Consider the following 20,052-nt stretch of genomic DNA (forward strand, 5'->3'; position numbering starts at 1 on the left):
CTGTATAGCACAGGGAACTACATTCAATATCTTGTAATAACCTATAATAGAAAAGAATCTGAAAAAGAACATATATGTGTGTGTGTATATGTGTGTGTATATATATATAAAACTGAATCACTTTGCTGACACTTGAAACATTATAAGTCAGCTATGTTTCAATAAAAATCAAATGCAAATGAAAAAAAAAGATAACATCATCATCATCATCATTGGCCTTACTGGTATGGGCAGAGAAACTTGCCTATGCACTTTTCATAAAGAAGGGAAGCAAGGTAGGGAACTGAATCAGTTGAGATGGTGACAGGAATGTGCGAACATGTGCAAGGCTGGAAGGTAATTTCTTTTTATACATACTTGATATATGTGTAGATGTGTGGAAAAATAGTAGATGTGGAAGAATTCCGTGATTTGAGACTCTATAATAATTGTCTTATCAGTCTAATCATCGTACATATCAATTTGTGAAACTTGAGAAGAAATGAGTACTTTCCCTCTAGACCTAGAGCCTCTGCCACATTGTAAGTGGTTTGCAGGAAGGGGTTTGAAAGCATTGATCTTTTAAAACTGTGTAACTCTGGACAAATTACTTAACTTCTCTATGCTTCAGTTTCCATACCTGTAAAATGGAGATAATAATAGTGTCTAACTGAGAAGATTGCTGGGACCCTTACAAGCATTATTCCACAATAAGGATTCAATAAACTTTACTACTATTATTATTTAAATAGCAAGCAGATTTAAGTTACTTTGAGAAGAATGGCAGAGCGGAGCCCAACACACTTGGGTTCTTGTCTTGGTTTCTTATTTAACAGTGTTTAGCCAAGCTGTTGTACTCTCTGAGACCTGATTTTCTTATGAGTAAAGTGGGATAGTCATACATGTTTTGCAGGCTTGTTGGAAGAATGAGATTATGCATGTAAATTACCAAGCATAGAGTCAGACCCAATAGTGGGTGCTTGATGAATGGGACAATTATAATTATTTACAAAAACAAACCACCACCAACAAAAACCAACCCACAGTAATAATTAGATTGAGTGCCTAAGGACACTGTGTCTTTACAAAGTTGTATTACTTTACTCAGCAACATAAAGAATGAAGGTTAGTGTTCTCAGAAGCTCACGTAGTTGACATTACCTCTCAGCCAAAAGAAATATATTGCAGAGCAAGTGGTTGTAAATTCTATGTTCTATTTATACATGATGAGGGTGTTGTGGACTCTGAAGCTACATTTTAAATCTCATGTGTGTGAGGGCTTTCTTGTTTCTTACCTTATAAAATGTCCTCATTTTAAATGTCTCTAAGTGCATGTAAACATGTATAAAATAGCCCCAAACACTCATAATAAAATAAGCAAGATCTTCTAGACCAGACCATTTTCTTTCTTCTTCATTGTTTTATTATAGTCCTCCTATCAGGATTTCATGTTTGATCTTAAAATCACAGAATTTAATAGCTGGAAGGGACCAGTCCAACACCCTAAATTTATAAGTGAGGGAGCTGTGACCTGACAAGTTTAAGTGATTGCCTAAGGCTGTATAGTAAGTTAGTAGCAGAATCTAGGTCTTTTGTCTCCAAGACCGAACATTCAGGGGTGAGAAATGACAACTGGATCCGGACAAAATTGAGGCTTTTATTACTTAGGAGAGGTGGCACTGGGGCTCTACAAAGTGACCCTCAGCATACATCTGTGTGACATTCAGCATATAGCTGAAAGAAAAGATTGGGTAAGGCTTAAAGTAAGGGACCTTTACCTGGGTGGCAGAGGCTGGCCCTCGTGAAATTTCCTGAATGGACCCATACACCGTTTATAAAGGATATTATGATCTTGGTTATGATCAGGTAATAATTATCTAAGGATGTCAGGTTGAACCAGAAAGGCAAGCATCAGGTAGATATCAAAGTAGTGGGGTGGTATATTCAAAGTCAGAAAAGCAATAGCACCTTAGCTCCAGGGAGGCTCTGCTAACTAATAGCTTGAGGAAGTTGCGTATCTTTCAGGGCTTCAGTTTCCTCTACAGTAACTTTATAATAATACTATCTACATCTTACGGATGTGCTGATAAGCAAGGTAATTCATGAAATGAATTTAGCATAGAGTCCAGCACGAATATAACCACTTAGTAAAGAATAGCTATCCCTATAATCCCAAGTGATCAGGCTCTTCGTGGTGGGAGATCTGTTACAGGGAGAAAATTCTATCCCTTGAGACAGAAGTACTTAGAGAACTTATTAGGTTCTCAGAGTCCTGGAAAAGTCACTCACAATTTAGGATAACATTCTAGTCTGAACAGAGAAAAGAGGTACGTAATAGAGAAATTGAGACAGAAACCTGTTTGCTGAGCAGGGCAACAAGGTGGGTATTTAGTATTTTCAAGGAGTGCAACACAGGGAATATTACGCTTTCCAGTGTATACAAGTGAGCTGGGTACATCCCAGACTCAAAAGAGATTCAGAGTGTAAGACAAATTTCAATGAGCTTATCCTGACTATATTCAAAGATCACTGGTGGCCTTCCCTCCTGGACTCTTATACAAAGATAACTGTTAAATAACACCAAGTTAATATCTATTGTTATTAGCTACTTTAAAACTTATCATTGATGGCCAGTAGACATCTTCTTTTAGATATGACATTTCTTTCTTTTTTTAAAAAATAAATTTATTTATTTATTTATTTTTGGCTGTTGGGTCTTTGTTGCTGCATGCGGGCTTTCTCTAGTTGCAGTGAGTGGGTGGCTACACTTCGTTGTAGTGCACGGGCTTCTCATTGTGGTGGCTTCTCTTGTTGTGGAGCATGGGCTCTAGGCACACGAGCTTCAGTAGTTGTGGCACGTGGGCTCAGTAGTTGTGGCTTGCAGGCTCTAGTGCGCAGGCTCAGTAGTTGTGGCACATGGGCTTAGTTGCTCCACAGCATGTGGGATCTTCCCGGACCAGGGCTCGAACCCATGTCCCCTGCATTGGCAGGTGGATTCTTAACCACTGCGCCACCACGGAAGCCCCTAGATATGACATTTTCTAAAGATTTTTTTTTTTTTCTGCTGCTTCAGAATGAGTTTTTAACTGATGCGATGACTGGCTACAGCTGTATTTACAGTTTAGTTCTAAAATGTGGCTCCAGGTTTCGATAAGGCCATTTGAAAATCCATTTGAATTCCAGAAACCTGAGCAAGAAATTTGTCCCCACCATAAATTTCTGATGTCTTCCAATAGACTTGGAAATACTTGTTTTTTTCTAAGCTCTTTATACATCTTAATTTCTGTCTTTTGATCATGGAGTTTTGTGGGAAATCTGTGCAACCTGAAGCAGCTGGAGGGGGTAGATCACATGGGCATGATATATGCCAAGCCTGTGCATTAATGATTAATAGAGAAAACACAAATAAATTCACCAATAATAAGAAACAGTTATTTGTATGTTCTTTGTAAGCCAAAATACAACCATGAAAAGAAAATGTTGAAACCAAATGAGACAGAAGACATTTCGGTTCTGTCAGCCCTCTCATTTCTCCCTTTATCCACAAGATCATAAGCTTTTATATTGGACTTTTTGAGAGTATGTTATTCATATTTGTCTCCCCCTGTGCCTAATATATTACCCAGAAGAAGATATAGTAGGTCAACAATAGATATGTATTGAATGAATGAATACTGGTGACTTGAATAAGTATTCTGGGACAAGGAATAGTTTATTATGTCTGGAGAACTTTTGGATGTTTTGTGGTATGTGCTGAATCCTTTCTTTTAGTTCTCTTAGTAAGAGAACCTGTCTGATCAAATAAAATAACATCTATGAAAATTCTTTATAAATTGTGATGTGCTCTGCTAAAAGTAGGCTTTGTCAATACCTTTGTACTATTATCTTGGGAACCTGGAAAGACTACACCCTCTGAGTAAGGACCAAAGTCTAGGAGTAAGGACAATACTGAAATAGACCAACCTTAACAAAGGCTAAAGCCAATTCTTGATGAGATCAAGGTGATCTTTTAAGTAATTCAACCTGCCCATCAGAACAAAACTTAACAGAAACATCCCAGAATTTTATAGGAAGTTAACATAATCCAAAACCTTTGCAATATATCCTTTATAATTTTTAACAGACACATTTGTAGACATGTGAAAAAGCTGGAAAAAGTGACTGGTAAGGAAGGTATAAAATAATCAATTGAAGCAGACACAGAGATGGTCCAGATACTGGAATTAATAGACAAGGACTTCAAAATTAATCGTGATTAATATGTTAAAAAAACAGAGGAAAAGATGGACAAAATGATGATAAAAAGATAGGATATTTCAACAGAAATATGAAATGAATTAATAGGCATTAAAGAGTACCAAAATATATCTGACATTCAAACCCACTAAATAAATTTAACCACAGTTGGTACACAGCAAGAGAGAATTAGTGAATTCATAGAGAAGTCAATAAATAATATTCTTTTTTTCTATCTTGAACTTCAGTTTGGAATTTATTCATTCAGCCACTCTATGCCTTTGATGGGAGGGATTAATCCATTTATATTTTGAGTAATTACTGATAAGGAAGGACTTGCTTCTTTAGGTTCATTCTAGTTGAGGTTTTTTTGGCTTCTTGAATCTAAATAGCCATTTCTCCCCCCAGATTTGGGAAGTTTTTTTTTTTTTAATTAATTTAGTTTTGGCTGCATTGGGTCTTTGTTGCTGCACACAGGATTTCTCTAGTCGCAGTGAGCAGGGGCTATTCTTCATTGCGGTGCGTGGGCTTCTCATTGCGGTGGCTTCTACTGTTGTGGAGCATGAGCTCTAGGTGCACGGGCTTCAGTAGTTGTGGCTCACGGGCTCTAGAGTGCAGGCTCAGCAGTTGTGATGCATGGGCTTAGTTGCTCTGCGGCATGTGGGATCTTCCTGGACCAGGGCTCGAACCTGTGTCCCCTGCATTGGTAGGCGGATTCTTAACGACTGCGCCACCAGGGAAGCCCTGGATTTGGGAAGTTTTTAACCATTATTTCTCCCAATAGTCCTCTGCACCTTTCTCTGTTTTCTTTCTGGGACTCCCACATGTGTATATTGGTCTGCTTTGTTATGTCTCGTTAAGTCCCTTATGCTTTCTTCATTCTTTATTCTTTTTGCTCCTGTGACTGGATAATTTAAAATGGCTCATCTTTGAGTTCACTGATTCTTTCTTCTGTCTGGTTAAGTCTGCTGTTGGTTAACTAGTGAACAACAAACTAGTGAATTTTTTCAATCAGCTACTGTATTCTTCAGCTCCAAAATTTCATTTTAGTTCTTCGTATTTTCTGTCTCTTTAATGATAGTCTCATTTTATTCATGCATAGTTTCCCTGAGCTCATCAAACATCTTTATGATGGCTATTTAGAATTCTTTGTCAAGTAATTCATAGCAACCTGTTTTTTTAGGGTCGCTTTCTGTAGAATAATTTTGTTCCTTTGATTGGGCCATGCTTCTGTTTCTTCATGTGCCTTACAACTTTGTGCTGGGATCCATGCATTTGGAAAACCACAGCCACCTTTCCAGTCTTTATGTGCTGGCTCTGTAAAGGGAAAGACCTTTACCAATCAGCCTAGCTAGAGATTCTGGAAGCCTTTTAAACCTTTTTGGTGGAGGCATCTTCCCTGGACTGCACTTTCTCTTTTCAGGATCTTATAATCTCTTCCTCCCTCTGGTGTCTGTTTGCAGTACTGCAGGTTCTCTAGATGTGCAGCAAACTCCCAGCTCTCTTTTATTCTCAGCATCCCCCAGGTATCTAGTGTATGTTGTGTCACATAAGTGCTCTGAGACTGGAGAGGCAGAAACCAGTTGCTTAAGCAGCCCCCTGAAGAGCTGGAATATTGGATGCATACTTTACTCGTCTCTTTCCCTGTTTGAGTGAGAGGCCACTTCGTTGTACACCTCTGTCTGTCATACTGTGGATCCTCTGGAATAGTAGATGCCACCCAGTTCTCTCTCTCTCTTTTTTTTCCTCAGCAGCCCCCAGGCATCTAGGGTATACTGTGTCCTGTAAGTTCTCTGAGACAAGTGAGACAGAAACCTTGTCCCTCAGGCAGCGTCTCAAAAAGTCTGCACAGTGGCTGTACATCTCAGTCTTCTCTTTCCCTCCCCAGGAAGAAGCCAGCAACTGGGAGTTTTCTCCCAATAATGATGCACTGAGTAGGGGTTGGGGGAGGGTATGGCAGATGAGTGCCACAAATTTTCCTACTGGCTTTGATGTGACTGGTTTCACACGTGCCTGGGGACCTGGCATGCAGAAGCCTCTTAACCATTTTCTGGATTTCTCATAAAGGGAATTGGTCTATGTACTGTTGTTGAAGGAAAGAGGATCTGGGGCTTCCTATTCTGCCATCTTGCTGATGTCACCCCACATCAGGTTCTCTCTTGAAGGGAGATCTTAGTGGTTCATCCCCATTACTGCCTTACTAATTATTATTATTATTTTAATATTAGTGTTTTAGATTCACTCAAATACTATATTTTACTTTATTTTCTCACCATTCCCTTTTGTATCTCATTCTTTCTAGGTTTAATTTCCTTCTTTCTAAAGCATATTTTTTTAGAAATTGCTTTGGTGAGGATCTGGTGGTGATAAACTCTCTCGGACATTATTAGTCTGAAAATGACTTTATTTCAAGATTATTCTTTAAGAATATTTTAGTTAGCTATAAACTTTTATGTGGAAAAGAAATCCTATATTGCCTGTTATTATATCTCAGAATTATCACCTGACTTCTATTACTGCTATAGAGGTTTCTGCTACCGATCTAAATGACATTCTTAAAAAGGACAGATTATCTTTTTATTTGGATGATTTTAACATTCTTATTTTGTCTTTGATATTCTTCAGTTTTATTATGGTTTATCTAGATGTACGTTTCTTCTTCTTTGTTCCGCTTGGGATCCATTGAGTTTACAGAATTAATTCTCAGGCATTATCTTTTCATATATAGCATTTCCCTCATTTTCTCTGTTCTCTCCATTTATAACTCCATTTGGATGCTTTAATTTTAACCTCCTTGTCTTTTAATATCACTTTTATGTTTTTGATCTCTTCTTTTTTATGAATTCTAGCTAATTTTTAAAAACCTCTATTCCAGGCAGCAGTTCTCCTTTCAGCTTTCTGATATGCTCTGTAACCTGTCCATTGAGTTTTAAATATCAATTATATTTTTATTTTTAAAAATTCTATCTTGTTCTTTAAAAAATGTACCTTTTTTGAGAGTAACTTATACTTTTCTCATATGTTTGAATCTACCCCTCATTTTAAAAAACATTTTAGCCATGGTTATTTTATGTTTTCTATCTGGAAACACCATTAGTTGAAGATCTTGTGATTCTGATTCTGCTCTTTATTGTTTCTGCCAACTCCTGCTCATAGTAGCTTATTTCCTTGTATATTGCGTAATGTTGGATTGTGGGCTCAAAGATAATTGGGCTATCTCAGTGTAAATCCTTTTCAATTTAGGTTGAGGGTGTTCTTCTGAATAGAGTTTGTATTTACTTCTTGCATGGCACCCTAAGGGACCTAATGGAAAGCAGGGACCATTTTTTTGGCTTTCGCTATTGAGACCCTAGTGATAGATTTGAACTTCTTTAAGGAAAAGCCATGATTCGGATTATTCAGGGAACTCTTTTTTCCTCCCACCTTTTCTCATGAATGGGTCTTTCTCATTACACTTTTACCCTTTATGTGTTCCAGCTTTATGATGGTCTCCCAAGGGGCTTTTCTAACCTGTCACAGTCCTGGTTTAGATGGTAGTTAAGTGGTTCACTTTTGATTACCAACTTTGAAAAATTTAGGACAAGAATTTGGAAGTGGGTCAGTGTTACAAAGAGAATTCCTGTAGAAGTCATGGTTCAATCACAGAGCTGAAGGAGAAGAAAGAGACTGAGGAGAAAAGCCCAGAAATCCCACAGAGTAGGAGGAATTGGATTGGAAGGAAGTAAGATTGCATAGTTTCTCTCCAGGGTAAAACAGGAGAAGGTGGTTAGGAAGGGCAAGGAGATCAAAAGAAGTGAGGACTTTGAGAAAAAAATGTTGTGATTAAGATGTCAGTTGAGAGTAGATCTGGTGAAGTGCTGAATAGGAGCCATCCCAGGCAAGGAAGGGAGGAATGAATGAATGGTAGGGAATGGAAGCAGAGACGGACTACTACCTGAGAGCAGAATAATTTATTATATATAGTTACGTAATTAAAAACTGAGTATTAATTGAACAACATGTGGAGGGAAGTTCCTGAAGAACTTAAACTATTTGGTCTTCGCAAATGTCATTTTCTTCTCAGAACACCTGATGAATGAGATTTCATGATCATTTTTTAAAAGACACCCTGTCTAAATAATTAGCTATCATATTTAAAAAACGGAACTTTATTGGATGGAAAATATGTATTAAGGCAAAATAAATCAGTATTCTCTTGGTGTTTAGCCAAAGCCTTCATTTAGGGACTTATATAAAATTGCAAACATAGTTTATTCTTTAGGGGATAATATTAAATCACACTTTAAATATATCAGTTAATTTGTGAAACAACACTGAAGAAAATGAAAGGTCACACTCTATAGATTCTTCTGGATGTCAGCAGGGTCCTTGCTCCTGTATAGGCCTGACAGTTTGCCTGGCCCTTTTTAAACTTTTCTGTGGAACACTCTTCTGGGAAAAATTAATTGGCATTCTTACCAAAAGAGTTTCATGATCAAACTAATTTGGCAAACTCCTTTTTTTAAAATTCTAGGCCCCTTTTGGAGATTCATAAATTTGCTAGCACATTAAGGGTTTTGAAGAGTAGAGTAAAAAAGCTGTTGAGCTTGCATTTCTCAAACTTATTCAAGTGAAGAAAAGTTTTGTGTGTGTGGTGCTGAGAGAGAAAAACAGAGGGAACATTGTTATTAACACCCTACGGAACAGTGTTTTGTGAAACTAATTTGGGAAATGCTGGCTTAAAGTCTTCTGTAAAAATCCATTTTCAAATAAATATGAGATCCTCCTATATGTCAGGCCCTGTGTGGAGCAAACATAAGTCCATAAGATATAGACCCAGCCTTCTTGTTCACTACTCCCCCAAACTCCAGTGTGCAGGAGAACTTCAGTCAGATACCGACCCTGAATTTGCATCATATAGCACAGTTTAGGAAATCTAGGATTAAATCTTTTTTGGTTCTGACAAGCAGAAATGCAGTCAAACTAACTCATAAACAGGGATGGGGGGGTGGATAAGGGGAGGCTATTGTAAAGCTACAGAGATTTTGCAGAAAGGAAAGTTCAGTTCCATTTCATGAGAATCAGGATGCCATCGGGCGTGCGGCAGTTGCTTAGTCCTTGTCTGTTTCTTTGGTGTAGTCTGGTCTTTTGTCTCAGTTTTAGTCTTTCTGAGGCTTTCTTACTTAATTACTTAAGCCTCATATGGTCATTCCAGCCCCACCCCCAAGTGGCCTTTTGAATTGTCAAGCTGATGTAATTGATTCCTGATCGGTGAATCGATTGGCTGGCTTGGGAGTAATACCCACGTGAGTCTCGTCGACCCAGTCACACCATGTACAGAGCTGCTGCTTGGGGGGTGTTGAGGGAGGAGTGCAAATTAAACATTTACCGTAATTGGGATGAAGAATTTTAGTGTTTGAGAAGACAAGCAATGGTAAATTATTTCCAGCACATTCTATTATGCATAAAAATGCTTAACTAGCTCCCATCTTTATTTACAGAGCATGAATCCCAGAGGAACTGAAATGAAACAATTATTCAAACAGAGAATAAACTCTGAAATAAAACAATCTCCTGTAACCCCTGACCTTTTAGCTAATATGACCTGTTAATGTTGGCAGGGGTCATAGAAATACCAAATACATTTTCTTAAGTGGTTATGGAGATGAGAAAAGAATTATTGCTTTCTTCACCTTTTGACCTACTGGAAGGACTTACTGAAAAATTTTTTTCAGGTTGTTTTGGAAGAATGCTTCTAATGGCTCTGATGTTAAATTACTTTGGAAGGGACAACTTCCTAGTTGGTCTAAATTTTGATGCAAAAGAACCTTGCATAACACTCCCATGACCTCAGTTGTGGTGTATGTGCCCATGTGAGTGAGTCCAGTGCTTTTGGGTCACCAGTGATTGAAACAGGAATGTACAGAATAATATTCAGAGTACATATTGTTTTTTCTTGTATGTCATGAAATGGAAATAGTTGAGGTACATTTTGAGACTTCAGTCCTCTAGCAATTCAGCATGACTCCCTCTGCTGAAAAGCCTGGGCTCGTTTTTCCCTTCTTCTTAGAGGCACACACAGAAGGGTCTACTGACCTTTCCATTGACAGATTCAGGCTTCACTCAGTTTCCAGATTCATAAGGACTTGAGACAAGAAACAATTAATCCATGCTCAATTCTGTTAATTTTGCCTTTTGATTTTTAGCTTCACAGGGAGAGAATTCATTGATCATTTAGTCTTCAAAGATTCTGGCCTCTAATATAGTTATTTCTCACTACAGTAGCAATTCATCATTCTGGTCTCTTCCTTAATCTCACATGCATGACAGATGGCCTGGGTTAGGCTCCCAGGTCCTGATCACACAGAAGGAACGAGTCCTTTAAAGAACTGGTTCAGATCCTGGAATGTGGCCATCGCATCAAGGTCCTACCAGCTGCTTGCAGCCTACCACCTTTTCCATCACTTTCGTTAGTTAGAGATGTCTATAAATATTTAAAATGGAGCCTTCCTCTAAGCTTCTTCGGACCCTGGAGTTGACTTGTTTAAGATACTTGGTTATCCCATGAGGACTACATTTCACTTGTTCCTGTGAGTCAGCCGGGCCTTACCATAAGCACTTATTCTTCACTGCATAAGTTGAGTAGCCATTAGTTCTTCCCATGATCTTTGGGCCAAGCCCAAAGATGTATTGCGAACCTGTATACTTTAGATTCCAAGCCTCTGTACAGGAACCCATTTTATATTTGGATGCAAAAGAAATTTTACTTCCAGTTAATGTTCAATTATTTGGTAGTAGCTATCTGGGTTATTTGTTGGAAAGAATACTAAGGCTGATCCTATATGCTTCAAGACAGAGTGCCAGAGTTACACAGCAACATCTGCTATGGGTACCAGTTTGGGGAGATGATGATGGAATTGATGGTTGGAGGTGGTGGCGGTATGAATGCATCTTTGATGGTCCTGCCCTGTGGTGAGATGCTAGGAGATTTCTCCTCACCATCCTATAGGATAACAACTTCCTGGCCTCCAAACACCGCAATGGGTTAACAAACCCTTGGCTTTGAGTGTTAGGGAGGTAAAGGAAAAGATCTTTCAGGCCAACTAAATGGCTTCTGAAAATGGGAGGGCTGTCTTGTGAATGGGCAAAATTTTGACCGTGGTAGAATGAATAAGTGCTTAATTAGGGGGACTGAGTCTTGCATTGTTCCAACTACAGGATACATCCGGAACTCCTAATGGAATTATAGTCTCCATCTCCCTTTAAACTTATCTTCACCCTTAAACCTAGGCAATAACCTGCGAAGAAGGAAGTTTGTTGTGGGAATCAATTCTGAGCATGTTTGTCATTCTCAGTGAGTCCTCACCTTTGGGTCCCTGACACTTCCTCCTCTTTCCTACTTCACGTTTCCTAGTTTTGCCAGCAAGCCTTTTGTATACTGTCTAGTATTTCTTGAATTGCTTGGTTTGCTGTGATCGAGCATTAATACATCGGCTTTGATTTAATAAAATGTATTAAGCTTCTGTTATGCCAGATATTGTCCTAGATGCTTGGTGTAGCTGCAGCAGGCTCTAAGTTCTTATCTGCCAGCCAGGCTCCCATGCTCACCTGATGTCACTGCCATTGCTTCATATGTCTTTGTTCAAAGGCTTGGGCTTCTGCTTTTGCTTATATTCTCTGAGGTTCTCATCTAGTTAACTACCTGGTTACTATCCCTCCACCCTTTGGCTTTCTTTCACAATTCTTCATGTGGGAATTTGGAGGCAAGTCTCTGAACCTCATTCCCATAACTGGGATCCTGCAGCCTCTGCCTATGAATCTCAGGAGCCGACTGCCTCCTGTCAGACTTTCAAGAATTAGTCTGTCAAAATTTCTTACTCCATTCCCTTCCTATACCCCCATACTTTATCTGGCTGAATGCCTTCCTAAGCCATGCTTATTCACACTTTCTATACTCTGGGCTGAAGTTCCACTTTCAACTGGACCGGTACCCCAGTGCCTCTTCAGGTCTAGTGGGTAGGTCTAATGTCAGGCCTCTCCCCTAATCCCAGTCTCACCGTGTGTGCCTTACATTTTGTCATTGATAAATCTTGAGACATGATGGAGTTAAAATATGTTTCAAAAATCTTATTGGCAATCCACTCTATAATCCACTTTACAATAATATTGTTATTGTAACTGTGGTTAATATTCTGTTCTAGCTATATTTTTTGCTTGAAGGTGAACTGTTATGGTGACAGCCTGAATAAAGTTCTAGCCTATGAATGCTTTTAACTAGTCTTAGATAAATGTAGGCTCATTGTCAGAAATGATATTCTCATGTATGGTACATAACTAGTACGGAACTATGACTGTTGTAACACGTTGGAGATAAAACAAAGAGCACTTAAAAAATGCTTAACACAGTCAAGGAATTTTTACCTTGAAGTGCTCCTGAAAAATCAGTGTGGACTCTTGTCCAGAAATTTTTGTTACTTTCCGTTAAATAGTAGGTGCTTTTGGCAGGCTCTTCCAAACAATCTGGCTTAAAACAATCAATTTATAAAACAGTCAACTCAGAATCATCAAAACTGGTTTCTAACCCATACTTTCCAGGAAAAGCAACCCCGTGTGCCATTGTACATTGTGTCCAAGATACACGATGGCTGCCTTCTTGAATAACAGCCGGCTTTCCTCACAAAGGACTTCTTATTTAAGAAAAATAATACCCACTGATAATTTGTGAAGAAGATGCAAAATGGGACAGTTTCCATTTCCTTTCTTGCCCTTGCCTGCACACCTAGTATCAAATAATGAGTGATTGAAAATTCTAAATATTTTTTATTTGAAATGGGATTTAATTGATTTGAAGGAGCTCAAGGAACATTCAGACTTCCTATGGTATTGGAAAATCCTGACCTGGATCTGGGGTGGCAGGAAATCAGTACATAATATTGCTTTCAAAGCTATTCTAGAATTCAGGACAAGGGCTTGTATTTAGTATTCAGAAATGGGTGTTCAAAACTGCTTATTCCCCGTGAAAAAATGTGTAGAGAAGTAGGTAGTAGGTGAAATTAGGGCCTCCCGGGCTCCTTTACCACTTTGCACAGTTCCGTCCCATAGATGACACTGTTCTTGAGCTGTAAGCAGTTTGTGTCTCATTGCCATCTGGCTCAGCCATAAGGTGAACTGAACTGTTAGTGGTAGGAAATAGTGCTCTAAATTTGTCACGATGTACTAGCACATACCCAAAGTCATAACTTCTTGACATTCCAGAAAACATTCTCATGGCCATGAGTTAAACTTCATGGAATGTCTCTTTCCAGTGGGTGATGAAGTCGTTTAGCAATGGTTACCTTTTGTGGAAGAAAATCTTGTTAAAAATTAAGTAGCTCCAGGAGGGTTTGTAGTTGGTGCCCTTGTTTTTGAAGTAGACACACTACCAACTGTACGTACCTTTTTTAGATCAGAGAAAATACTGATGCACTGATACAGTAGTTTGAGAGGGTGACGGAGGAAGTTCCTGTTTTCCTTTTCCGATTTGATCGTCTGATAATATACTGAGTTGATGCAGAACTTCTAGAAGTCCTTCTGTAGTTCTGTCAGCTCAGTAATGAAGACATCGTCAGAGCAGGTTAGCATGGCTGGAAGCTCAGAAAGCAGGGTATCTGGGGATCAATAGCAACTTCAAGAGCAGTGGGAATTCCTGACTGACCTCTTACTTCGCTGCTTTCCTGTCTGCTCAATATTCTCTACCCCTGTATGTTACATCTCTCCCCTTCAGTTTCTCAGGTGTGGTCACAGTTTACATCTGAAACTGCTCTAACTACAGGAACTAAACTTTGAATCCCTGTGTCCTCTTTACATGTCTCCCAATGTGCTCATAAGTTGTGCAGTTTCCTTGGGATATCTAATCCCTTGTTCCATCAGTATTTTCTCAGCCTGAAAACCACCTTTCTCCCAAGGAGAAGGGGTTGATTATGACTAGAATGTGAAGAGAACCATGCAATTTGTGTGGTCTCCCTGCCAGTGCAACTTGTCACCCGTGAATAAGCACAGCTCACAATGAGAGGTGTTTATTTTCTGAGGAATAATGAAATCTGGTCTCTGAGGAAAGGCTTGGTGTTGGCCTGTCCTTTCGAAACTACAGACACTTGCTGCCCTTTCTCTCATCATTTCATGCAGAAGCAATTGTTTCTTTCCTCTTGAGGCTTAAATTTTTTTTTTTTTTTTTTGCGGTACGCGGGCCTCTCACCGCCATGGCCTCTCCCGGTGCGGAGCGCAGGCTCAGCGGCCATGGCTCACGGGCCCAGCCGCTCTGCGGCATGTGGGATCCTCCTGGACCGGGGCACGAACCCGTGTCCCCTGCATCGGCAGGCGGACTCTCAACCACTGCGCCACCAGGGAAGCCCCAGAGGCTTAAATTCTTTACAAGAGAAACATCCCAGCCCTGAGTGTTTGTGGGCCAGTCTGATGCTTTTGATTTGAGTTCTCCCTGTGATGGAAAACCTGCTAGAGGTGTGTGTGTGCATAGCATGTGGTCACTAATCTTGCCTGGTATGGGGAGTGAGGTGACCAAGGCAATGAGGTAAGAGAGTTTGCAGAGTGGATAAGGGCCCAGGAATCAAGATCCAAAGGGTTAGAATGCACTAGGGAGTTCCTTTTATGTAGGAACCAGCATATTAGTAACTATTTAATAATAATGATATTTATTGAGTCCTTACCTTTTATCAGCAGCTATTCTAGTCACCTCACACTGTTGCTCTCACTTCACATTGAAACTGCTTCGCTTCAGTAAACACTAAATGAAGCGTTTTACATTTTGACCATCCATAGTCTCCTGTCTTCCACTGTGCATGTTCAACTACTCCCACTATGGTTGGTCTTTGACTTCATCGGGATTTCTTATCCACTGACACCTCTCCCTTTGCCCTATCCATAACCTCCTCCTATCTCTACCACCTTCTTCCATATCTAGATAGTCCATAGCTCATGGTTCAATAACCTTCTGGCTAGTTTTCTAATTTTCCTACACCTGTATCTTTTGTCATATCCATCTGACAAAACGCTAGAGAATGCAAATATCCATTTATTCTATGTCTGAAACTGAGAGACGATGGAGAAAGTCACTCATTTGGGCTCTCAGCACTTCAGCATTCCAGTTATGCTTATCTTGCCAGTTTTCTGTCCCTTTCTCTTCAATGATACATCAGAACGTCTCCACTCTTTTTGGTCTTCCAGTCTCATTTATCCCAACGCTGCTCTCAGCTGATGACTTCACCCCTTAGTTCACAAGCAAAAAGAAGCACTGGGAACTTCCTCAACCTCCCATCACCAGACCATCACGGGAACCTGTATCTGCACCCATGCCCATCCTGTGTTCTCAGTCTTTTGCTTATTCTTCCCCTTCACAGCCAGACTTCTCAAACAGATGTTCACATGTTCTCTCTCCATCTCCGTAACTGTTCCTTAATCCTTGATCCGTTTCAAACTGCATTCTGTCCACTTTGTGACACCAGCACAGCACTTGCTGAGTTGATGAAAGACCACCTCGTGGGCATTCTTCAGTCCTCATCTTATTCCCTGGCTAACTCCTCTTCTGCCTGGGCTTCAAATGAGGGTGACCTTCAGATTATCCCTTGGCTCCCTTTATTTCCCGCTCTACAGTCTGAACTCTCTTCCTAAATGACTTCATCTACGTGATAGCTTCACTTATAGTTATAAGCCAGTGACTCCCAAGTTTTATCTACAGTTCAGCCTTTCATCTGGTCCCCAAGTCCTGCTCACTTGAAATTTCCACTGGAGTATCTCAGAAGTTCCTCAGAATCCTAAATGTTACCCATGACACCTTCTTCTTCCTCAGCCTTCAACTCTTAACCATCATAGTCAAGTCATTACCAAATGCGTACATTTTACCACCTAAATATTTCTTGAACCCATTTTCTTCCTCCTCTGTTGTCGGGGCCCTAATCTAATATGCCATCATCTTTTAAAAAAAATTAATTAAGAAAAACTTTGAAATAATCGTAGATTCACATGTATTTTAAGAAATAGTAGAGATAGAGCCTGTGTACCCTTTACCCAGTTTATCCCATTGGTAACATCTTGCAAAACTCTAGTGCAGTAGCACAACCAGGATATTGACATTGAGATACAGAACGTTATCATCACCACGAGGATGCTTCTTGCTTTTCTTTTTTTTTAAATTAATTTTTTAGAACAGTTTTAGGTTCCAGATTGAACAGAAAGTATAGAAAATTTCCCATATATCTCCTCCCCCTACACATGCACAGCCTCCACATGTAAAATTGGTATAGCTGCATTGACATACTATAATCACCCAAAATTCATAGTTTACATTAGGGCTCACACTTGGTGCTGTCCATTCTATGGATTTAGACAGATGACACTTACCACCATTATAGTATCATACAGAGGATTTTCACTGCCCTGTAAATTTTCTATACTCTGCATATTCATCTTTCCCTCCCCACGGTCTCTGACAACTACTGATATCTTTTTACTCTGTCCATAGTTTTGCCTTTTCCAGATTTTCATATAGTTGAGAATCATACAGTATGTAGCCTTTTCAGATTAGCTTCCTAGTAATATGCATTTAAGGTTCCTCCGTGTCTTCTCATGGCTTGACAGCTCACTTCTTTTAAGTGCTGAAAAATATTCCATTTTCTGGACGTATAACAGTGCGTTACCCATTCACCTACTGAAGGACATCTCCTTAAATGGTCACTTGGCCATCCCCTTAGTGTTTCCTTCTGACCATACTTTCTCATTTTTTACAGTATTGATGGGCTGAGAATTTTCCAAATCTTTCATTTCTGCTTCCTCTTTGCTTGTCTTTAACTTGCACTATATTTATATTTATTTATATTGTACAGTCAGGAGGAGCCAAGTCGCACCTTCAATATTTTGCTTAGAAATAGCTTAAGTTAAATATCCAGTTTCGTCACTTGCAAGTTCTACCTTCTACAAAACGCTAGAACATGAACACAATTCAGCTAAGTTCTTTGCCACTTCATAACAAAGATCACCTTTCTTCCGGTTTCCAGTATCATGTTCTTCATTTCTGTGACCTCATCAATATGAATTTTACGCCCAGCATTCTGTTCAGGATTACCTAGGTATTCTCTGAGAAGATTGAGGCTTTCTCTACAACTAACTCTCTTTTATTTCTGAGCTTTCAACAGAATTGCCCCTAAGAGTCCAGTCACGGCAATGCAGACTTTTTCTAGCATGCACCTCAAAACTCTTCCAGCTTCTACCCATTACCCAGTTTTAAAGCTGCTCCTCCATTTTTAGGTATTTGCTACAGCACTCCATTTCTCAGTACCAATTTCTTAGTCCATTTGGGATGCTATAACAGAATGCCATAGACTGGGTGGCTAAAACAGCAGACATTTATTTCTTATTTCATTATTTCTTGACAGTTCTCAAGGCTAGGAAGTCCAAGATCAAGGTGCTGGCAGATATGATGTCTTGTGAGGCCTCTACTCCCTGGTTTGGAGATGGCTGTGTTCTTGCTCCTAATACCATCTCACTGGGGGTTAGGATTTCAACATATGAATTTGCGGAGGAGATAAACATTCAGTATATAGCAAAATATAGTACTTTAAAATTCTTATTTAAAATATAGTTATTAAATAAACACTGTAGCAATAATAACAGGGAACAAATAATTATGTAAAGAACTCATAATCTTACCTTCATACTAATAAATCTACTTGGTGAGCCTTAGTCTAATTATATCCTGGTGGCTGAGCTGCTATTCAGTATTTACTTTCCAATGGTCATTAACTAATTACCTCTGCTTAAAATTTAAAAAAAAATTATATTGGTAAAAATATGTTTCATGTTATGGTTCAGGCTTAAGGAAGAAACAGGCACTTCTTTATTAATTAAAAGGAAATGAACACCCCCCAAAATGTAAACTCATTGAACATGTCACTGATCCAAAATTTTGAAAACCTTTCTTCATGTTACACTTGGCAACACACGTTGTTACTTCACATTACTTATCCACTCCCCAACTCACCTTTCCCCATAAAAAAGAAAGCCAACAAACAACCCGTGTAACTTCGTAATTATCAGTGGTTTGTTGAGACATCTCTGCTCAAAATCCTTGTCCTCCGCCATAACTCTGTTGTAGACCTCCTTTCTGCAGTTTAAGAAACACTAATGCATTAGGTATAACACTAATTTTGCTTTTATATTCCCTTGCCTGGTGGATAAGGGAATACAAACATTTAAAATGGTTCATGTAATATCTCAGTAGCATTAATTTCCAAATCAAGCAAAAATGTAAATAGAATAAAACCCGATTATAGTGTTTTGCTTGAGATCCATTTTAGCCACAACTCTATTATACGGAAGCAACCATTTGAGTGATTTGTTAACATTTTATAACCATTTATTAATTGCCTCCAATTCTTCAGATACCACATAGTGTATAGGAAGAATAAAAGAAAAAAAATACAGTCAACCAACTGAGTCTACCTGCACTGTACTACAGAACTTTCTGTGATGTTTTCTATCTGGACTGTCTCACATGGCAGCCACTAGCCACATATAGCTATTGAATGGTTGACATGTAGCTAGTATGTCAGTGTAACTGAACTGTTAACTTAATTTTTCTTAATAACAGCTTTATTGAGATATAATTCACATACCATACAATTCATCCATTGAAGCTGTACAATTCAGTGGTTTTTAGTGCATTCACAGAGTTGTGCAGCCATTACCACAGTGAATTTTAGAACATTTTCATTGCCTCAGTAAGAAAGCCGGTACTAGTGCAGTCACTTTCCAAGTTTCTCCAACTTCCTCAGCCCTAGGCAGGCACTAATCTTTCTGTCTCCATTGATTTGCCCATTTGGGACATTTCATATAAATGGAATCACAATTTGTAGTCTTTTGTGACTGGCTGATTTAATTTTAGTTTATTTAAATTTAATACTCACATGTGGCTAGTGGCTACCATAAGAAGCCAGTGAAGTAAAAGACCAAATACAGATGCTTAAGTAATGCTGAAGGTTAGGAGAAGATAATCCTGTAAAAGGGGCATGTGGAAAACATGTCAGAGAGATTGGAGATGAACCCAGACAAAGCCTAGAGACAAGACACTTTCCTGAAGGAGGGTATGGTTAACAGTACCAAATAATACAGAGGGGTCAAGAAAGAATTATTTCAGTGTAGTGTTAGGATAAGAATCCTGATGACAAAGGGCATTGGAATGTGGTGGTTGGTGAAGAACTGGCACTTTAATATTATTTAGAGATAGAGGGAAGGGAGAAAATTTCAAGATAGCTTGAGAGGGGTGTCGGGATTGATGCAAATTTTATTTTATTTTATTTATTTATTTAAAAAATTTATTTATTTTATTTATTTATTTTTGGCTGCATTGGGTCTTTGTTGCTATGCACGGGCTTTCTCTAGTTGCGGTGAGTGGGGGCTGCTCTTCATTGCGGTGCATGGGCTTCTTATTGCAGTGGCTTCTCTTGTTGCATAGCATGGGCTCCAGGCTTGCGGGCTCAGTAGTTTTGGCATGCAGGCTCTAGAGCACAGGCTCAGTTGTTGTGGCGCACGGGCTTGGTTGCTCCGCGGCATGTGGGATCTTCCTGGACCAGGGCTCGAACACGTGTCCCCTGCATTGGCAGGTGGATTCTTAACCATCGCACCACCAGGGAAGCCCCAAATTTTATTTTATTTCTAATATTTTTAGTGTAAGCACGAGCTTACATGTAAACAGAAGAAAAGGATCCAGTGGAAATGAAGACATAAAAGTTAATTGAGCAGGGTTCTGAAGGATGTGAGTGAAGGTAAAACTAAGGTCATTAGCCTAGGAGTAAGATGTGCCAAGGAAGA

The 20,052-nt window shown here is 39.2% G+C and overlaps 1 protein-coding gene across 2 annotated transcripts in view; it reads left to right on the top strand.

The window, feature by feature from the left end:
- The window catches only part of SUGCT (succinyl-CoA:glutarate-CoA transferase), a 683,669-nt gene that overhangs the window by 213,946 nt on the left and 449,671 nt on the right, over positions 1-20,052 (top strand). The window lies entirely within an intron of this gene.

This window comes from Grampus griseus (genome assembly GCF_964374135.1).
Source record: "Grampus griseus genome assembly, chromosome: 9".
NCBI classification, from domain to species: domain Eukaryota; kingdom Metazoa; phylum Chordata; class Mammalia; order Artiodactyla; family Delphinidae; genus Grampus; species Grampus griseus.